Raw genomic sequence first — 22,209 nt, forward strand, 5'->3', positions numbered from 1 at the left:
TGACCCCAATTTAAGGCACTTCCGGTTGGCACAAAAAGCTTAGAATCGACACACGTTGTCATTGGGGTAGGCTTTCACAGAATCCTGAGTTTTAAGTCTTTACGTTAAGAATTGACTGATTTACACAGGGTTGAATTGAGTAATTTTCACAATCTGCAGGTTGGTTATATCAAAACAGCTTTAGGGTGTTTTTAACAACTTCCGGTTGCTCCAGGAAGCTTAAAATCGACACACGTTGTCATTGGGGTAGGCTTTCACAGAATCCTGAGTTTTAAGTCTTTACCTTAAGAATTGATTGTGGACTACAGGAAAAGAAGGACACGCCCTCATTGTCATCGACTGGGCTGTAGTGGAGCAGGTTGAGAGATTCAAGTTCCTTGGTGTCCACATCAACAATAAACTAGAATGGTCCAAACACACCAAGACAGTCGAGAAGAGGGCACAACAAAGCCTATTCCCCCTCAGGAACCTAAAAAGACTTGGCATGGGTCCTGAGATCCTCAAAAGGTTCTACAGCTGCAACATCGAGAGCATCCTGACTGGTTGCATCACTGCCTGGTACGGCAATTGCTCGGCCTCTGACCGCAAGGCACTACAGAGGGTAGTGCGTACTGCCCAGTACATCACTGGGGCTAAGCTGCCTGCCATCCATGACCTCTACACCAGGCGGTGTCAGAGGAAGGCCCTACAAATTGTCAAAGACCCAAGCCACCCCCGTCATAGACTGTTCTCTCTACTACCGCATGGCAAGCGGTACCGGAGTGCCAAGTCTAGGACAAAAAGGCTTCTCAACCATTTTTACCGCCAAACCATAAGACTCCTGAACAGGTAATCAAATGGCTACCTGGACTATTTGCATTGTGTGCCCCCCACAACCCCCCCAACCCCTCTTTTTACGCTGCTGCTACTCTCTGTTTATCATATATGCATAGTCACTTTAACTATACATTGATGTACATACTACCTCAATTGGGGCGACCAACCAGTGCTCCCACACATTGGCTAACCGGACTATCTTCATTGTGTCCCACCCACCACCCGCCAACCCCTCTTTTACACTACTGCTACTCACTGTACATCATATATGCATAGTCACTTTAAGCAAATCTACATGTACATACTACCTCAATCAGCCTGACTAACTGGTGTCTGTATGTAGCCTTGCTACTTTTATAGTCTTGCTACTGTATATAGCCTGTCTTTTTACTGTTGTTTTATTTCTTTACCTACCTATTGTTCACCTAATACCTTTTTTACACTATTGGTTGAGCCTGTAAGTAAGCATTTCACTGTAAGGTCTACACCTGTTGTTTTCGGCACACGTGACAAATAAACTTTGATTTGTTTTGATCTGCCACCACCCCTTCAACTGAGATGATGTGGCCCAGATACTGTACTTGAGAGGCAAAGAGATTGCACTTGGAGGGCTTGACCTTGAGATTGGCTTGGGCAGCTTGGAAAGAACTTCATCCAAACAGAGGAGATGTTCTTGAAAGGCACGACTGAACACAATAATGGCATCCAAATAAACTAAACAGGTGGTCCACTGTGAATCTGCTAGGACTACCCCCATCAACCTCTAGTAGGTACTTGGTGTGTTGCATAGACCAAAACTTAAAACGTTGAATTGAAAATAAGCCCTGTCTGGTAGAAAACTCAGTTTTTTTATCTGTCTTTGGGGTCCACCTCAATTTGCCTGTAGCCACTGTCAAGAGCATCGTCAATTCTCGAGAGCGGATAAGCGTCTTTATCAGTGACATCATTGATTCTCTGATAATCAGCACAGAAGCGTAAAGTTCCATTTTTTTTTTTTTTACCAGAACAACAGGGGCTACCCAGGGGTTTACATGAGGGGCGGATGATGCCATGATCTTGCATTTGCTCAATGTGGTCTATAGCTACCTGTTGCAGTTTGAGGTGGATTTTGCGCAGGCCCATTTTAATGGGTTTGCGTTACCGGTATCTATATGATGCATCGAAAGGCAAGTTCACCTAGATCCGTACTCCTGTACTAAAAACAAAAGTGTGACGATGGAGCAGTTCCCAACTGGAATGAAGTTCGGCCAGTTCAAAACGTCTCTCTTCTGAACCAAATTGCACCACAAGCAATGTTCCCTCATTTAGAGGGAATATTTAATCTACAGTGCATTCAGAAAGTATTCAGACCCCTTGACTTTTTCCCTTATTTTGTTAAGTTACAGCCTTATTCTAAAATTAATTAAATATTTTTTCCCCTATTCGATCGACACACAATAGCCCATAATAACAAAGCAAAAACTGGTTTTTAGAAATATGTATTAAAAACTGTAAATATCACATTTACATAAGTATTCAGACCCTTTACTCAGTACTTTGTTGAAGCACCTTTGGCAGTGATTACAGCCTCGAGTCTTCTTGGATATGACACTACAAGCTTGGCACACATGTATTTGGGGAGTTTCTCCCATTCTTCTCTGCAGATCCTCTCAAGTTCTGTCTGGTTGGCTGGCTGGGGTGCATCGCTGCACAGCTATTTTCAGGTCTCTCTAGAGATGTTTGATCTGATTCAAGTCCGGGCTCTGGCTGGGCCACTCAATCACATTCAGAGACTTGTCACGAAGCCACTCCTGCATTGTCTTGTTTGTGTGGAAGGTGAACCTTCACCCCAGTCTGAGGCCTTGAGCGCTCTAGAGCAGGTTTTCATCAAGGATCTCTCTGTACTTTGCTCCGTTTATTTTTCCCTCGATCCTGACTCATCTCACAGTCCCTGCTGTTCAAAAACATCCCCACAGCATGATGCTTCACAGTAGGAATGGTCTTGGCCAGGTGATGAGCGGTGTCTGGCTGCTTCCAGACGTGCTGTTTGGCATTCAGGCCAAAGAGTTTAATTTTGGTTTCATCAGACCAGAGAATCTTGTTTCTCATGGTCTGAGCGTCCTGTAGGTGCCTTTTTGGCAAACTCTAAGCGGGCTGTCATGTGCCTTTTACTGACGAGTGGCTTCCGTCTGGCCACTCTACCATAAAGGCCTGATTGGTGGGGTGCTGCAGAGATGGTTGTCCTTCTGGAAGGTTCTTCCATCTCCACAGAGGAACGCTGGAGCTCTGTCAGAGTGACCATTGGGTTCTTGGTCACTTCCCTGACCAAGGCCCTTCTCCCCCGATTGCTCAGTTTGGCCGGGCGGCCAGCACTAGGAAGAGTCTTGGTGGTTCCAAACTTCTTCCATTTAGGAATGATGGAGGCCACTGTGTTTTTCGGGAACTTCAATGCTGCAGAAATAATTGTGTATCCTTCCCCAGATCTGTGCCTTGACAAAATCCTATCTCGGAGCTCTACAGACAATTCCTTCAACCTCGTGTCTTGGTTTTTGCTCTGACATGCACTGTCAACTGTGGGACCTTACATAGACAAATAATGTACAATTTACCACAGGTGGACTCCAAACAAGTTGTAGAAAATCTCAAGGATAATCTACTGTGGCAAGAAAAAGTTGGCTAGGCCTAATCACCCAACATCAGTGCCCGACCTTACTAATGCTATTGTGGCTGAATGGAAGCATGTCCCCGCAGCAATGTCCAACATCTATTGGAAGGCCTTTCCAGAAGAGTGGAGGCTGTTAGCAAAGGGGGGACCAACTTAGAATGAGATATTCGACGAGCAGCTGTCCACATACCTTTGGTCATGTAGTGTACTTTACTGCGGGGTTTACAACTCTATCAGAGTGATCAGTAACAAGTTTGGGTTGGTTAGCGTCATACAGCAACAAGAGAGGCAGCTGCTTTCCCATTAGTTGGCAGCATCTTTCCTCCAGATTTTGCTAGAAGGTCATTGCCAAGGACAATCTCTTGCAGAATATCTGCAAATAAGAATTCAGCAACTACAGCTAAGGATCCAAATTGACAAACAGTTCCGCCAATGGTCCTGGATCTCATTTTCCACCCCATTAGTTACAACAACTCTGCCCTGGTAACACAACAACTCAGTGTATCCATTAGTTATTTTTAGCCATATATGCTTGGGGGCAATGGAAACTTGATCCCCGATATCAACTAGTAGACAAGTGTCCCACCCACTTAGTTTAGCATTGAGGTACACCCCAGAAGTGTTCTTGTCTCATGGAAAGGCCAGTCTAGAAGAAGGAGGAAGGGAGTGAGCATTTGGCCTGCCGTGCAAGCCCCCTCTAGTTTCCTGCACGGTTACATCCACATTCCCAGACGACTTTGCCCGGCCTCTATTCCATAAGCAAACCCACTTTGTCCCATGGGCAGAGGGGGCACTAGTCATGTGTACGGGGTCGGCCAGTCTATTGGGGGGAGGGGTTTGGCCCTTTTTTTACCTCTGTGTGCTAGGATTTGACCTCTTGTCGAAGCCCTTCTACTACACCAAGGAAAACCTCCATTTGAGCATCACTAGATGACTGCACCGACACGCACCGAATCCTAGCATCGGGGATTATGTGACTATGTTCCAAACTCCTGATGACTTCCATCTCGTAAGCAATACTTCCATCGTAGAGGGCCTAGCAGACCGGAGAATCGATGACTTCCATCTCGTAAGCAATACTTCCATCGTAGAGGGCCTAGCAGACCGGAAAATCGCAAGTCCCCACTACATACATATCCAATAAAACGATCACGTGTAAACAGATCCAGAGTAGTGGCATCTGCAGTTGGGTACGCTTTTTCTATTAACCAACATAGAGCATTGGCAAATTCACGGGCTGTTTCATTATGCAGTCTCATCTTAGCCAGGAAGTTCCCATTGTGACTGTCACAAGGGTCAAAACATTTCCCCATAGCATTTTTCAAGTGTGTGTAGTCACTTCCACCCTCAATGTAAAGAACGCTATAAATGTTCGAGCCCGCCCTGTTAGCAACAAAGACATAAATTTGAACTTGAGCCCATCATTCCAATTGTTTACCTCTGTGGTCATTTCAAACTGTCCAGCCCAATCAGACCATTCCTGCCCCATACCGATAAATGTTTCTGGCATAAAGACAGAGAACACAGATGGCATATTGAAAGGGGCGGGGGCTGCCATCTGGGCCACACTTGTGCCGAAGTTTGGTGAGTCCTCATCGTTTGACATCCCACCGCTGCCACCAGTGTAATAAAGCTAGCTAGACCACCAGAGAGGTGGGGAAAGTACTGGATTGAGCAGAGTAGCGTGACGCAGCCACCACCTTTGTTTGACTGGTATGGTCCGGCATCAGAGGATAAGGCACCAAATCTCAACACAGCTATAGCAAACAATCATCTTTATTAACTACACAATTTCATAAGACAGAGTGCATGCAATACTAGGCCACCTACTAAATTCCTGCAGTCTCTGTGACCTAATCAGAAGTGCTGCAATTATCCGAAGGTGTAAGGCACACAAGCTATTAAGTGCGATAAAACGCTAAAACGTGACACTACACACACTAGTGAGGTATACAGTTAAGGAGAACTGATCATCCAAGGTTCTACTACTACTTCTCTGCAAACCGGGCCTAGCCCAATGAAATGCAATTCTACAAACATGCAAATTAGAAGTACACTTAGCTCTCCCAGCTGACTGGAACAACAACTAGGCTATACTCAAATTCAGGTTGATCAATGTACGTTTTAGCCTGATTAATTACGTAGAATTGAGGAGCGCACTACACTTGCAGCGTGCTCTGTTTACAAACACTGATAAAGCCTAGCTAAATAATTTGCATGTCCAAGAACACACTACAACACGCAGTGCGGTCTGTTCCCAAAAGCCGGGGAGATGGCTCACACTCCTAGCAACCCCACTATCTTATCTGGTTCTCTAAATTCCCCCTCACTACCTGTCTTCGTTGCCAGCTGCCCGAGCCAGCAGCGAACATCAACCTCTCCCTGTTAAAACCTCTTAGATGCAAAGTCCCCTGTTTTGAGGACCTGCATGGTTCTGGTACTGGTTCCGACATTTTCACTTAGAAATTGATATGTAGACACCATAGATCGAGCGGTAGCCCTGATTCTCACGAAGTATGTATCTTCTGCCTGCAGGATGTGAAATCTGACACTACTTTAAGATGGCATATCCATCCTACCATTTAATTCGCTCTTCCGACTTTCCATCAACTCCTGGGGGAACCCTACTTCACAGCCACTAACAACGCATTTGCCTGGGGGTGATTACGGTCATCTATTGTATTTCATGAACATGTGTACATGTCTAGACGATAGTGACACATCCACTTAGCTAGATGTGGCTAGGGGGTGGTTATAGAATTTATTTCACATGACCCATCAATTTAGACAAGTGTGTCTGGGTAAGATTCATCTAATTATTTTAAAATATTTATCTGGACACTTTCTATTTTGCTACTATTGCAAGTAACCATTTTACTGTACTGTTTCCACCTTCTGTATCCTGTGCATGTGACAAATAAACATTGATTTTATTTAATATAGTGTGTGTTTACCAGAGAAGGTTATGTGAAGAACAACATGCAACCTGAACCAAAGTCAGATTAGGATATAGGCCAAAGACTAGATAAAGTGTATTTTTGCTACTACTTTCACCACTTCTAGTATTGAAATCTTTGGTTGTTTACTACATTACCTTACACACTCTGTTGAGCACATGGCCTCATTTGTAAATCCTTAAAGAGATGGGTGGGAATAAGGATTAAGAGGCTGTGAATGATTCTGAATTGGTGTAGACACAGAAGAGCTCTCCAGTAGGTACCAAATCATTGAAGTAAAGTTTTCTCAAAAGTGGGGCTACAAGTTTATCAACTGTTTAAGCAGAATTATTTTCCCATGGTTCCTGCAGTGTGTGCCCCCCACAACCCCCCCAACCCCTCTTTTTACGCTGCTGCTACTCTCTGTTTATCATATATGCATAGTCACTTTAACTATACATTCATGTACATACTACCTCAATTGGGCCGACCAACCAGTGCTCCCGCACATTGGCTAACCGGAATATCTGCAGTGTTGTGACGGTCGTCGTAAAGAGGAGACCAAGGTGCACCGTGGTGAGTGCTCATGATACATTTATTTTAACTCAGAACACTAAATCAAAACAATAAACAGGAAACGACCGTCACGTTCTGCAGGCTAAACTGAGCTGTACAAAAACAAGATCCCACAACTGAAAGTGGGAAAAAGGGCTGCCTAAATATGATTCCCAATCAGAGACAACGATAGACCGCTGCCTCTGATTAGGAACCATACTCGGCCAAACAACAAAGAAATAGAAAGCATAGAATGGAAAATAAAAATAAAAAATCTAGAATGCCCACCCAAATCACACCCTGACCTAACCAAAATAGAGAAATAAAAGGGCTCTCTATGGTCAGGGCATGACAGTACCCCCCCCCCCCCCCCCCCCCAAATGTGCGGACTCCCGGTCGCAAACCTGAACCTATAGGGGAGGGTCCGGGTGGGCATCTACCCATGGTGGCGGCTCCGGTTCGGGGAGTAGCCCCCGCTCCGCCTGCTGATCCATCTGCTTTTGTACCACTGGACCGAGGATCATCGCCGGAGGCTATGTACTGCGGGCCGCCGCTGGAGGCTCCGGGCTGCTGGCCGCCGCTGGAGGTTCCGGACTGCGGGCCGTCTCAGGAGGTTCCGGACTGGGGACCGTCGCAGCAGGCAACATGCCATGGATCATCACTGCAGGCTCTGCGCCATGGATCACCACTGGAGGCTTTGTGCCATGGATCATCACTGGAGGCGCCGGGCCATGGCTCATCCCTACAGGCTTCTTGCCATGGATTATCACTGGAGGCTCCGGGCCATGGATTATCACTGGAGGCTTCGGGCCATGGATTATCACTGGAGGCTTCGTGCCATGGATCATCACTACAGGCTCCGGGCCATGGATCATCACTGGAGGCTTCGTGCCATGGATCATCACTGGAGGCTTCGTGCCATGGATCATCACTGGAGGCTTCGGACCATGGATCATCACTGGAGGCTTCTTACGTGGAGCCGGAACAGGTCTCACCAGACTAAGGAACGTCGCTGGAGGCCCCGGACTGGGGAACGTCACTGGAGGCTCCGGACTGGGGAACGTCGCTGGAAGCTCTGGACTGGGGAATGTCGCTGGAGGCTGGGTGCGCAGAACAGGCACAGGGTATACTGGGATGTGGAGGCGCACTGGAGGTCTGGAGCTTATGGCTGGCACAACCCGTTCTGGCTGGATGCTTACTTTAGTTCGGCAAGGACGGGGCGCTGGCACAGGACGAACTGGGCTGTGCAGGAGCACTGGCGCAGGATATACTGGGCGTTGGAGGCGCACTGGAGGTCTGGAGCTTATGACTGGCATAACCCATGCTGGCTGGATACCCCCCGTAGCCTGACAAGTGCGGGGCGTTGGAACAGGTCGCACTGATTTGTGCTGGCGAACTGGGGGTACCGTGCGTAGAGCTGGCGTAGGATAACCTGGGCCAAAGAGACGCACCAGAGACCAGGAACGCTGAGCCGGCACAATCCTTCCTGGCTGAATGCCAACACTAGCACGGCCACTGCGGGGAGCTTGCACAGAGCGCACCGGGCTGTGGCTGCGCACTGGAGACACCGTGCGCATTACCACATAACCTGGTGCCTGACCAGTCCTAATCTCCCCACGGTAAGCACGGGGAGTTGGCTCAGGTCTCCACCCTGACTCTGCCAATCTCCCCGTGTGCCCCCCCTCAAATTTTTGGGGGGGCTGCCTCTCGTGCTTCCGTCATTGCCGTGCTAGTACCTCATCTTGTTGCCGCTCTGCTCTCGCTGCCTCCACCTGTTCCCATGGGAGTCGATGCCATCCAGCCTCGATTTCCTCCCACGTCCAGGATCCCTTTCCGTCCAGGATGTCCTCCCAGGTCCATTTCTCTGGACCACGCTGCTTGGTCTTTTTGTGGTGGGATCTTCTGTGACGGTCGTCGTAAAGAGGAGACCAAGGTGCAGCGTGGTGAGTGCTCATGATACATTTATTTTAACTCAGAACACTAAATCAAAACAATAAACAACAGGAAACGAACGTCACGTTCTGCAGGCTAAACTGAGCTGTACAAAAACAAGATCCCACAACTGAAAGTGGGAAAAAGGGCTGCCTAAATATGATTCCCAATCAGAGACAACGATAGACAGTTGCCTCTGATTAGGAACCATACTCGGCCAAACAACAAAGAAATAGAAAGCATAGAATGGAACATAGAACTACAAAATCTAGAATGCCCACCCAAATCACACCCTGACCTAACGAAAATAGAGAAATAAAAGGGCTCTCTATGGTCAGGACGTGACAAGTGTATGATATTCAATTTTCTAGCTCAGAGTACTCAAGTAGCTTAAAAATACACAGTATTTGTTATTAACTGCAGTAGTAAAATAATCGCTTTCATTCAGACAATATTGTTCTGTTCTCATTCACCATGGGCACAAAGGAAATGCCCATTTCTGGTCAGCTCCTTCAATAACACTAAAAGCCCAGACAGCCTTCAAAGCCTGCTGTACATTTTACCTTGAAACGGCAACATAAAAAAGACAAATTTTATCCACTGCAAAAAACACAATTTCAAATTTTGCTACATAGAGCTGAATCAAGCGGGTAGGTCACATACGGGGCTGCCCGCTGGCCAGTCGATCATCTCCGTCAGTGGCCCACTTAGGCCATTGGAAAAAATATTGTAATAATGCTATTTTTAATCTAGGCTATATAATTGTATTTTTTTTTTAAAGTACATTCAGTCTAGGCAGTTTGTCCTTGAAAAGTCCTTGAAGTTATGGTAGCCGATTTAGAAGTTCTACTGCTCCAATATAATTATTCTTGGTTTTTCATGCAAAGGGTTCCATTACAAAGGAAACCCAGTTTACAAAGGGAAAACTTTCTTCTCCTGTGTTCCTCCTCATTAACATCCCCTGGCCACCTTACCTCTTTCAATTTCTACTGTACCCATGTTAAAACACTTAAAATGAGTTTATATGGTCGCTGACAGTGTACTATAATGGTCTCCCACCATTGAAAAGTACAATTAAGTGCTCAAAAAAGTCCTTGAAAGTCCTTCAACCCTGTATAGTCTACTTGCTCAGCCTGCTAATTAACGATAAAATATCACTGACATCAACTTTACATAGTGGCAATTTGGTGGCCAATGATGGTTGCAATTGAGATCAACTGTGCGGGTGATTTACGCATGTTGATGGTTTAACAAGAGATCAGCTGACAATAATCTGGTGGCCCTTGATGGTTGTAATAGAGCCCTTATGTTTACTTATCTTGCTTTTAGAACCAACTGTAAGCCGCACAACATTCTTCTTTAACATTTGGTTCATGGTGTACGTTGCACAACTGTACACATTTGATTTCAGTTTGAGGATAATTGATAAGGAACACAAAAATACATGTATTTGCCTTTCACGCCAGTGACTTGGGTTTGCTTCCCTGAATCCCTGTCCCTCTGTTTGCTACATTGGTGTTAGAAGTGGGATGGCGGCTGTGAGGCCATCAAAACACACAGCCCGGATGTGTGAGGGGGCTGATGTGGTCGAAGCACTGGGACATACCTTCCCTTTCTGAGAGGACAGTGTAAGTAATTTTTTGCTATTTATAATTTTTATTTTAGATTTACATTACATAAACAACAACAGCACAGTGACAAACCAACATTGAAACATGATAACAACACAATATAAGGGGGAGGGGTAGCCTGGGTCCTATAGTAACAGGACACACAGGACAGACAGAGAGCCCTGCCAAAGCATCCCAGGCATCCTCTGTGACCTGGCAGGAGTCAAGTCTTGGGGGTAGAGGGAGGGGAGGTACTGTACATAAATGAATACAGACAAATTGATACATTAGGCTATGCTCTACGGTTTACGTGTGTTCTTATAGTGTCCCAGAGACCCTGTAGTCCATTTTCATCTCCCTGTAGGGCTAATGCTGCTCGTTCCATAGTCAATAAGCATGAAGCCCCTGAACCAGAGGTTTACGCACTTTCTAATTCACAAGTATTCTCCATTTTGACTGATAGAAAGGCCAATGCAATGATGCGTTCTAGGTTGGATATTGGCACACAAAGGACAAAGTGGGATACATACTACTTCAGTTTAAAATCTGACAGTTCCAGAAAAGATGCATTAGTGTACTGACCAAACAGTGATTGAACAGTGATTATATTATTAGCCTAAATTATGACTATCCAATCTATTCATCACATTAAGAATAGTAGGCTATCTTACATACGTCAGCAAATGCCATGATGCATGGAAAGCTTTATTAGAAATGTGCATTTTCATGGTGAAAATTCGCTTCCACAAACTTGAAATGTATGCCAGGTGGGCTGCACCGGTTGCAAATCAGATGAATGTGCTTAACTTTAAGAATTTACCAATAAATATGGCAGCATGAGAAAGCTGGGATCCTCTTTTAAATAGTGGCCAGGAAAAACTCTGTTTTCGCACGCGATTGCGCAATGAGTGGCCTTATAAGAACATGTTTCACTAGGCTCTGTAGGCTATGTGCTCTCTAACCGTCTTCCAGAGCTCCTAGGCCTGTAGGCTATGTGCTCTCTAACCGTCTTCCAGAGCTCCTAGGCCTGTAGGCTACGTTTGGAGTTATTTGGCCACTTTAGTTGTGATACAAACCTTATCAAAACATATAAGCCCATGGGCTTGGCTACATGGTGTGTGCAACTATAATTTGAAAAAAGTCGCAAAAAAAAGGCATGAGCTGTTTCTTGGCTTGGACTGCACCATCAGACTATTCTTAATTTAATCTTGTCTTTACATACACTAAATCATATAGGCTATGTGTGAAGTTAGTTTGATTTAGAATGGACTATTATCATGCACCTATCAGAACAGGGGCAAGGGGAAAAAATACATGTCATGTATGCACTTAAATAGCGAATGGAGGACGCTTTGTCCGGAGTTCATTTTCATGCCAGCCAGGTTGGCTATACACCTGTAGTAAAACGAAGCAATGTGCTTTAGGAAAGTTGATAAATAAATATACTAGGCCTAGCCCATAGAAAGCTGATTGGATCCTCCTTTTTTAATAGAGGCAATACAAACTCTGTTTTCTCACGCAATTGCATAGCCTATAGAGATATTGCGCAACATGACCTCATGGGCTCTCTCTCATGATTTTATTTTGTCAGAGTGATTAGAGGGACAATAGTGAACTGAGTACCAGGCCATTAGTGGCTGGCAGTTAACACGTTTGGTAGGCTTATTAGCTACTAAAGACCATTAGCAGCATCAGAGCACTGTTTTGGAAAAGCCTAGTTACCATGACTAAATGGTATGCTAGGTGAAATTTGACTGCGTCATGACTCATGACCGCCTGTGGGGCAGAAAATACGGTCACCATAACAGCCCAGGGGCGGAAATCCCGGGGGGAACACGACCCCCCCATCCTGGGAAAAATATGATTTGTCCCCCCCAATATATCACTGAAACATAACTGTAATTTAAATAATATTAATAATACGTAATGAAAGCAATTGTGCTGATTAGACACTTAATAGTGCGTTTTTAAGTTTCAAAAGATTGCGACCCCCCCCCCGCCCTTTGCCTCACAATGGTTTGATCCACTGCCAGTTCCTTAGCTTGCTACGTAACTGCCGTGAGGTTCATCCAGTCAATCGCGAACACACACACTAGCTGAATATGCAGAGCTAGCGCGCAAATATTAACTATTAAGCTAGCTAGTACCTATTCCATTTATGTGGCGTCGTCAAAGATGGAATCAGCATGCAGATGATGTAAGTTAGTGCTTCAAAGTCCCTGTGATAAGGTTAGCGATAAACTGAAGTCCAAACTGAACAGAACTACACTCTCTTCTACCAGTGTCTTAAATGTATTTAATGGTCTCGTTGCAAAAGCTAAATTGTCGCAAGGGAACTTTTTATTTATTTTATTTCACCTTTATTTAACCCGGGTAGCAAAGATTATAGCAAACACCACTGAAACTGAATTGGTGCTCGCTAGCTTTGCAAATTCAGCTATTGTTGGAAGCCAGCCAATATGAAACAAACTATTAAAATGACAAAAGGTTGCAGCATATGTTGTGTAAATGGTGAACTCCTACAGCTGTCAACTCATGTCATTTTAATCCGTTTCACATTTGCTAGCTACCTTTTAGATCGAAGCCCATATAGAATGATTGAAGATGATAGAAGCCCATCTCCTACTGTAAATAACCTACACACTATGTGTGTAGCCAGCCAGCCAGCCAGGTAGAAAAATGGCAGAAAAATAAAAGACGGACATCAGAGTATTTTTCAATACACCAAAACGCATAGTAAGAACCCTAGTAGCCTAATATCTTAAAGACTAGTTGATAAAATGTTCATAAGAAAGAAATGAAATTCTAATGGAAATGTTTCACAATGATGTCATTAGGCAGAGCAGGCAACAGATGGCACACAGACAGCAGAGTTGGGGACAGATATGCAGGGACAGACTGGCAGAGACAGGGAGTCTCAGGTAAGTTTGTTGAGTCTTTGTTTGGCAACATTATGAAAGGTTCTCAATTTTTTTGACTTGTAAAATAGGAACATAATTGGAAAATGCCATGGATACCCCCACTCTCAACTTAAACTGGTGACTGAACTAAGATTTGTTAAAGGCAATGGTATTGCTGTTGTGATTAGTTGTGTAGTTTTGGGTACCGGTAGTTAGGAGTACGGCAAACACCTTATTTCTTTGGTTCCTCAATATACATTTACCATATTACAATGTAGACAATGTGTTACAGCACTACTTTTGGTGTCCCCCTCAGGAATTGCTCTTGAGAAAATGTAATGTAATTGTCCCCTCCAAAGTAGATATCACATTTTCGCCGCTGTAACAGCCCCAATACAGTACATGTGATGTATTCCCACATTGGATGTCTCCATTCTATGAAGACAACATCAAATCTGTCTGTGTGATCTCATCCCATTGTTACATGGTACCAGCTTCACACTTACAGGGTACATGTAACTGCCAAAATAATAATAACACTTGAGTAAATAATGGACACAAAGTATATTGAAAGCAGGTGCTTCCACACAGGTGTTGTTCCTGAGTTATTTAGACAATTAACCTTTCTGGAGAAGTACCTGAGGCAACGTTTTCAACACCATCAACAAAACATAAAATGTTGTAATTTCTCATGGAAGAATGGTATCGCATCCCTCCTAAAGAGTTCCAGACACTATCTATGCCAAGGTGCATTGAAGCTGTTCTGGCTCCTGGTGGACCAACACCCTATTAGGACACTTTATGTTAATGTTTCCTTTTTTTGACAGTTACCTGGAGATACGAGGTAAGAGTGCTGTAAAATGAAGCTGTAGCTAATACCATGGAAATACTAGATACTTTCAAGTTTACTAGAGTACAATATAACAAAGTGATCCAGTTTGTCAAAGTAGGAAACATTTTCACAATTTAAGACAGGCACACTATGTGAATATGTGAAAATAATTTTTACATTAATTACAGTGCCTTGACTTTTTCCACATTTTGTTGTGTTACAGCCTTCATTTTAAATGAATGAAATAGAGATTTTTTGTGTCACTGGCCTACACACAATACCCCATAATGTCAAAGTGGAATTATGCTTTTTGAAATTTTTACAAATGAATTAAAAATTAAAAGCTGAAATGTCCTGAGTCAGTAAGTATTCAACCCCTTTTTATGGCAAGCCTAAATAAGTTCAGGAGTAAACATGTGCGTAACAAGTCACATAATAAGTTGCATGAACTCACTCTGTGTACAATAATAGTTTTTATCATGATTTTTTAATGATTGCCTCATCTATGTACCACACACATACAATTATCTGTAAGGTCTCTCAGTCAAACAGTGAATTTCAAACACAGATTCAACCACAAAGACCAGGGAGGTTTTTCAATGCCTTGCAAAGAAGGGCGCCAATTGGTAGATATGTAAATAAAAAAAAACAGACATTGAATATCCCACAATACTAACCTAAATAACAGAGTGAAAAGAAGGAAGCCTGTACAGAATAAAAATATTCCAAAACATGCATCCTGAGTACAAAGCGTTATGTTTGGGGCATTGTTCATATTTTAAAGCATGGTGGTGGCTGCATCATGTTATGGATATGCTTGTCATCGGCAAGGACTAGGGATTGTTTTAGGGTAAAAAGAAACGTAATACAGCTATGAGCACAGTCAAAATCCTAGAGGAAAACCTGGTTCAGTCTGTTTTCCAACAGAAACTAGGAGACAAATTCACCTTTCAGCAGGATAACCTAAAACACAAGGCCAAATCTACACTTAAATTGGCTTGAAAAACTATGACAAGACTTTAAAATGTATGTCTAGCAATGATCAACAATCAACTTGACAGTGCTTGAAGAATTTTTTAAAGAGTAATGGGCAAATATTGTACAATCCAGGTGTGCAAAGCTCTTAGAGACCAACCAAAAAGCTCATAGCTGTAATCTCCACCAAAGGTGCTTCTACAAAGTATTGACTCAGGCAAGGGCTGGCCCCCTCACATTCTGAAATTGCATTTTTGTCCCCCCCAGTTTTATAATTGGAAGGTGATATAAAACGAGGCAACGAGTGGTCGGGCAGGCTGTTTGAAGTGTTTATCCGAATAGATAAAAAATTTAAAAGTATAATAAAAAAATATGTCCCCCCCTTCTAAAACCAAAGTTTCACCCCTGGACTCAGTGGTGTGAATACTTATGTAAATTAGTGTTTCTATATTTCATTTTCAATAAATTAGCAAACATTTCTAACAACAAGTTTTACTTTGTCATTATGGGGTATTGTGTGTAGATGGGTGAGAATTTTTATTTATTTATTCTATTTGGAATCCAGGGTGTAACCCTACAAAATGTGGAATAAGTAAAGGGGTATGAATACTTTCTGAAGGCACTTTATTTGTATGTTTTATATTCATGTCATGTGGATACAATGATTTTTTTTGTATGAAGCTAACGTAAAAATCATTTTCACACATTCACATAATTAATAATGCAATTCACTTTAGTACGCGTCTCAGAGTTTATTATAGACTGTTGCTCCCACACCGCCGGGAGCAGTACACTATCTTTGAGTGTTCCGAGGGGAACGAAGAAGACTGCAGCTCGTAGATGAGGGAGCACTGGGAGAGAAATGCCCAGCAGGTTCCAGAATCTCCAGCGTAGTGCTCCGGAGGAGGTAAGCGAGGTCCTCGGGACACCGGAGTAGGCTGGCAAGAAGCACCGCTGGTGGCTGGGTTGCTGCAAGTCTGGGGGATTACTGTTGTGGCTTGCTGTCTAGTTGGGAATCTACGGAATTGCACTAGCAATGTATTGAACACATGGTCATAGCGTTCTGCCAGGGTATGGAGTCCCTCCATAAGGCTTTGCAGTAACTCCTCGTGTCTTCCAAAGGTGCCTCCATGGGAGGACACAGCGTTGCGAAGCTGGTCCGAGTCTGCTGGGTTAGTCATGGCCAGTTTGTACTATCACAGCTTAGGGTAAGATCCAGATGCAGTCAAAGGAGGCGCATAGTACGAGTCTCAGAGTTTATTATAGTACAAGGGGCAAGCAAAAGGTAAATGGAGGCAGGCAAAGAGTCATAATCCAAATCAGAGTCAGGCAGGTACAGGACGGCAGGCAGGATCAGGGTCAGGACAGGCAGAAAAATTTGAACTGGTAAGACTAGGAAAAACAAAAACTAGAGAACAGGAAAAACGGGAACACACTGGTAGAAGTTGATGGGACAAGACGGACTGGCAACAGACAAAATACACAGGAGACACCTGGTGGGGGTTGGAGACAATCACAAGACAGGTGAAACAGAACAGGGTTTGACAGGTTATGATAGCTGTTTATGATTGTGAATACAAATGTGTTTGTACTTAGGTTGTTTTGGTTGATTTTCATTAAATAAACATCACTCTAAATTGAAAGTATCTGGTATTCACATTGAAGTATCTGGTTTTCACATTTTACACCCCTCTTACCTCATTTCTACTCTGTAAGTGTGAACGTGGTGCCATGTAACAACAGGGTAAGATCACAGACAGATTTGCTGTTGTCTTCATGGAATGGAGTTGTCCAATGGAGTGGTACCTCACAAGTAACTCCGTTGTATCTATGTGGAAACAGAAACCACTATGAACATACAGGTAACTGACAAAATAAAGGAAACACCAACATAAAGTGTCTTAATAGAGCGTTGGGCCATCACGAGCCACCAGAAGAGCTTCAATGTGCCTTGGCATAGATTCAATATACTATACTGAAGTATGTGGACACCTCTTCAAATGAGTGGATTCGGCTTTTTCAGCCACACCCGTTGCTGACAGGTGTATAAAATTGAGCACACAGCCATGCAATCTCCAAAGACGAACATTGGCAGTAGAATGGCCTTACTGACGAGCTCAGTGACTTTCAATGTGGCACCGTCATAGGATGCCACCTTTCCAACAAGTCAGTTTGTCAAATTTCTGCCCTGCTAGACCTTCCCCGGTCAACTATAAGTGCTGTTAATGTGAAGCGTAAACGTCTAGAAGCAACAACGGCTCAGCCGCGAAGTGGTAGGCCACACAAGCTCAAAGAACAAGTGCTGAAGTGTGTAACGCATAAAAATCGCCTGTCCTCGGTTGCAACACTCACTAACGAGTTACAAACTGCCTCTGGAAGCAACATCAGCACAAGAACTTCATGAAATGGGTTTCCATGGCTGAGCAGCCACACACAAGCCTAAGCTCACTATGCGCAATGCCAAGCATCGGCTGGAGTGGTGGTGTGGAGGTTTCTGCCAATGGACTCTGGAGCAATGGAAAAGCGTTCTCCGGTGATGAATCACGCTTCACCATCTGGCAGTCCGATGGATGAATCTGGGTTTGGCGGATGCCAGGAGAACGCTACCTGCTCGAATGCATAGGGTCAACTGTAAAGTTTGGTGGAGTAGGAATAATGGTCTGGGGCTCTTTTTCATGGTTTGGACTAGGCCCATTGGTTCCAGTGAAGAGAAATCTTATCGCTACAGCATACAAAGACATTCTAGACGATTCTGTGCTTCCAACTTTGTGGCAACAGTTTCGGGAAGGCCCTTCCCTGTTTCAGCATGACAATGACCCCATGCACAAAACAAGGTCTATATAGAAATTGTTTATCGAGATCGGTGTGGAAGAACCTGACTGGCATGCACAAAGCCCTGACCTCAACCCCATCGAACACCTTTGGGATGAATTAGAACACTGACTGCGAGCCGGGCCTAATCTTTCAACATCAATGCCCGACCTCACTAATGCTCTTGTAGCTGAATGGAAGCAAGTCCCCACAGCAATGTTCCAACACCTAGTGAAAAGCCTTCCCAAAAAAGTGTAGGCTCTTATGGCAGCAAGGGTGGACCAATTCCATGTTAATGCCAATGATTCTGGAATAAGATTTTTGATGTGCACATACTTTTGATAATGCAGTGTATTTCCACGAGAAATTGGTGTTTTGTTAATGGTTGTGGAAAATGTCTCAACCACTGCTCCAGAATCTCCCATAAGTGTTCAGTTGGGTTGAGATCTGGTGACTGAGACACACACACACGCTCACCCTTTCATATAACTAACAACAGATAATTGTCTGCCCAGCGCCCTCTGAGCGACGTGGAGATGCCATTCAAATGTCTTCTGTCTGGATACAACTTGAGCTTTAAGTCCCTCTGTGACCAAGAGAAAGTGGTGCTGTTTCAATTCTACTAAATTATGTTTCATGTTGAGAGCTCTAAATCCATCTGAGAACATCACAGCAATATGGCACTGCTTTTGCTGCAATTGCTCTCCCGTTTCATATGCAGTATTGCAAGCAGAGTTGCGAGGCCAGAAAATGTGACGTATCGCTCCGTATGCAAGTGAGGTATCAGATTTCACATACTACATCTCAGCTGAGAGCTAAGATCGACATGTGAAGCGGGACAACCAGAGTTTCATGGAGGGCACAGCAATTGCTGTTGTGCCATTCACAGAGCCCTCTGTACACTAAAGTGTTAGGCAGAACCAGTCCACAACCGCTCAAAGTCCCCTAAATAGGGGATTGTACATCTAAGAGGGTTCAATTGCTTAATTATCTCAGGAACCACACCTGAGTGGAAGCACCTGCTTTCAATATATGTTGTATCCTTCATTTACGCAAGTCTTTTCTTTATTTTGACAGTTACCTGTACATGGTAACTAAAGTTAAAGTACATAGAAATAACTGGAGAGAATATCAACACGAGGATGACTAGAAGGTATTTCTTTGGTAATTATGTGGTAATAAATGATACGTTCATTGATACGTACACATTAGTGTGTTGTCGTGTCTGGACTATCATTAAATGTGAAGACTTATTTATATCAAATCAGTTCTATTGGTTTAATTATTACGTGATTAAACTAATCATGTAAACATTAATTCACTCGGGAGTCGGGGCACCACGGAAAATGCTGAGATTACAAAGTTATAATTTTCAGAATATAACTCCAGATATTTTAATATCTGATCAATTAGTCTTCTATTAATTAATTCTTAATTGTTACCTCATTAGTCTCATTCCAAATGTCGTAAAATTCTTGGTTATCTGCACTAACCCTAGTTTCCATAATGAATCAGCAATATACAAATTGGCTTAATTATTTATTTACTAACTAGCTTAATAATCACAGAAATACATAAAACAAACAGTAGATGTTGGTTACTAACAATGATAGAAAAGTCCCTAGTGGGCAAAGCCGATATGACGGCTTGGTAGACGAAGGAAAGGGGTGGGGACTGAGAAAGAGCGGGAAAGTCGAAATGGATTCACTACACACAGTCTATAATTATATTAATTGAAATGCTAATCCTTTGCACATGAACTGCCGCTTATTCTGAAAGAAATTGTAACGTACATATTTATGCCTGGATGTCGTTGTTGTCTCTCCGTTGAAAACACTCAATCGTCCTGTAGAGTTCATCAGAGTCTCTGGTTAACTTTCCCAGAAGTCAAAATGTCTTTTGTGGTTGTAGGTGGTGTCGTGTCTTTGGGGTACCATTACACTGAAGATATGTTTATCAATTAGCTCCCTGTAATTATTATCACGCGATTAAACTGATTAATCGTTTAATTGTAATTAACTAGGAGATCGGGGCGCCAAGGAGAATATTCAGATTACAAAGCTATAATTTTCCTAATATAACTTTCCTGTACTATAATATTATATTCTATTATAGTATAGGCCGATTATCTTCTGGTTTAAATGGTGTATTTTACCTCTAGTCCAGTCTCATTCCAAACGTCGTAAATTGTTGTATCTGCACGAACCCAGTCTTTACTAAAATCATCCATACATCAATTGTCTTAAAATCATTTATTTACTACACTAAGTAATTAACAGAAAAACATACAAACAGTCATTATCGTCATAAAGGATTGGTAGAGGAATGTGCCCTTGTGGGCTAAACAGGCAGGTCGGCCTGTTGAACAATGGGTCATAAACGGCCACCTGAGAAGTTACACAGAGTTCATTAATATTAACAATTGACAATTGAAGGCTCACTCATTCGGGAACAATTGCAATCAATATATATTTACGCTCAGTGTGTTGTCGTTCTTTGTTGGAGAGTTCGGTTCTGTTGGAGACTCTCTCTCTCGGTTAGAATGGATCTTTCAAAGCAACATTCATTAATGTCATCATAGAATGGTTGTTTCGTTGGTCTTCGCGTTCGATGATATAATTTACTTAGCTGCAGACTAATAATTAATATCAAAGACTTGTTCTTATTCTGTCGGTATCAATAGTCTAAAAGTTAACCACGTGGTATGGTTCACTTTCAGTAGAGGAATTGGAAGGAAAAACCTATTAGCCATGAGTGGAGGCCTGGTCTGAAGAAATGTAAATCAGGGGGTGTTTTATAGTGCCCATAGAACAGGCTTGTCAAATGACGCCTGGTCCTGTATGGGTCCCTGGGGGCGTGCCTATGACTGAGTTAGATTTGGTTACAGAAATACAATTCTATCACATTACATCAGTACATAGCATCTCAATGTCTTACAAAAGCTTTATCCTTATTAACCTGTTTGGGCTAGGGGGCAGTATTGAGAATTTTGGAAAAAATATGTGCCCATTTTTAACTGCCTCCTACACCAACTCAGAAGCTAGAATACGCATATTATTGTTCAGGTTTGGATAGAAAACACCCTAAAGTTTCTAAAACTGTTTGAATGGTGTCTGTGAGTATAACAGAACTCCTATGGCAGGCAAAAACCTGACAAGGTTTCATGCAGGAAGTGGCCTGTCTGACAAGGAGTCGTGCGTCTTGCATCTGTTTATTGAAGAGTAAGGATCTTAGCTGTAACGTGACAATTCCCAGGGCTCCAATAGGCTCTCAGAACCCGGGAAAAACCTGAACGATGACGAGGCAGCCTCTGGCTGAAACAGATTATCGCCTTATCCAAGTGGCCGATCAGAGGACCATTGAATGAGGTGCGTGCACGATTCGCCCCCGTGGAGAAATTTCATTCGGCTGTTTAGCTTATTGCAGATTCCCGGTCGGAATATTATCGCTTTTCTACGAGATAAATGGCATAAAAATTGGTTTTAAACAGCGGTTGACATGCTTCGAAGTACGGTAATGGAATATTTAGACATTTTTTGTCACGCCATGCGCCATGCGCACGACCGTTATTTACCATTCGTATAGTGTCTAGAACGCACGAACAAAACAGAGGATATTTGGATATAACGATGGATTATTTGGGACCAAACCTACATTTGTTATTGAAGTAGAAGTCCTGGGAGTGCATTCTGACGAAGAACAGGAAAGGTAAGAACATTTTTCTTATAGGAAATAGGATTTTGGTGAAGGCTAATCTTGCCTGGTGTCTAAATAGCTAGCCGTGATGGCTGGGCTATGTACTTAGAATATTGCAAAATGTGCTTCATCCGAAAAGCTATTTTAAAATCGGACATATCGAGTGCATAGAGGAGTAATGTATCTATAATTCTTAAAATAATTGTTATGCTTTTTGTGAACGTTTATCGTGAGTAATTTAGCAAACTGTTAGTAAATTCCCCGGAAGTTTGCCCGGGTATGCTTTTTCTGAACGTCACATGCTAATGTAAAAAGCTGTTTTTTGATATAAATATGAACTTGATTGAACAGACATGCATGTATTGTATAACATAATGTCCTAGGTGTGTCATCTGATGAAGATCATAAAAGGTTAGTGCTGCATTTAGCTGTGGTTTGGGTTTTTGTGACATTATATGCTAGCTTGAAAAATGGGTGTCTGATTATTTCTGGTTGGGCACTC

General features: G+C 43.1%; 1 protein-coding gene and 1 long non-coding RNA gene across 4 annotated transcripts in view; one reads left to right on the forward strand and one right to left on the reverse strand.

Annotated features, from left to right (window-relative positions):
- LOC106567905 (olfactory receptor 8G17) overlaps nucleotides 1-22,209 on the reverse strand; it is a 54,998-nt gene that overhangs the window by 13,021 nt on the left and 19,768 nt on the right. The window contains exons 2-3 of one of the 3 annotated variants that reach the window (XR_014380163.1): nucleotides 16,898-17,028; nucleotides 14,446-16,693 (exon numbers count right to left, since the gene is read on the reverse strand). The exons of the other annotated variants lie outside the window; for them this stretch is intronic. The gene's annotated coding sequence lies outside the window, so the exon portion shown is untranslated. Of the gene's footprint in view, nucleotides 1-14,445; nucleotides 16,694-16,897; nucleotides 17,029-22,209 lie in introns of those variants that run through there. 3 annotated transcript variants of the gene reach the window in all.
- LOC145860071 (uncharacterized) overlaps nucleotides 10,580-22,209 on the forward strand; it is a 30,001-nt gene continuing 18,371 nt past the window's right edge. The window contains exons 1-2 of the long non-coding RNA XR_014380164.1: nucleotides 10,580-12,690; nucleotides 13,331-13,414. This is a non-coding gene — a long non-coding RNA (uncharacterized LOC145860071). The remainder of the gene's footprint in view (nucleotides 12,691-13,330; nucleotides 13,415-22,209) is intronic.

Source organism: Salmo salar, chromosome 13 (assembly GCF_965601325.2).
Source record: "Salmo salar chromosome 13, fSalSal1, whole genome shotgun sequence".
NCBI classification, from domain to species: Eukaryota; Metazoa; Chordata; class Actinopteri; order Salmoniformes; family Salmonidae; genus Salmo; species Salmo salar.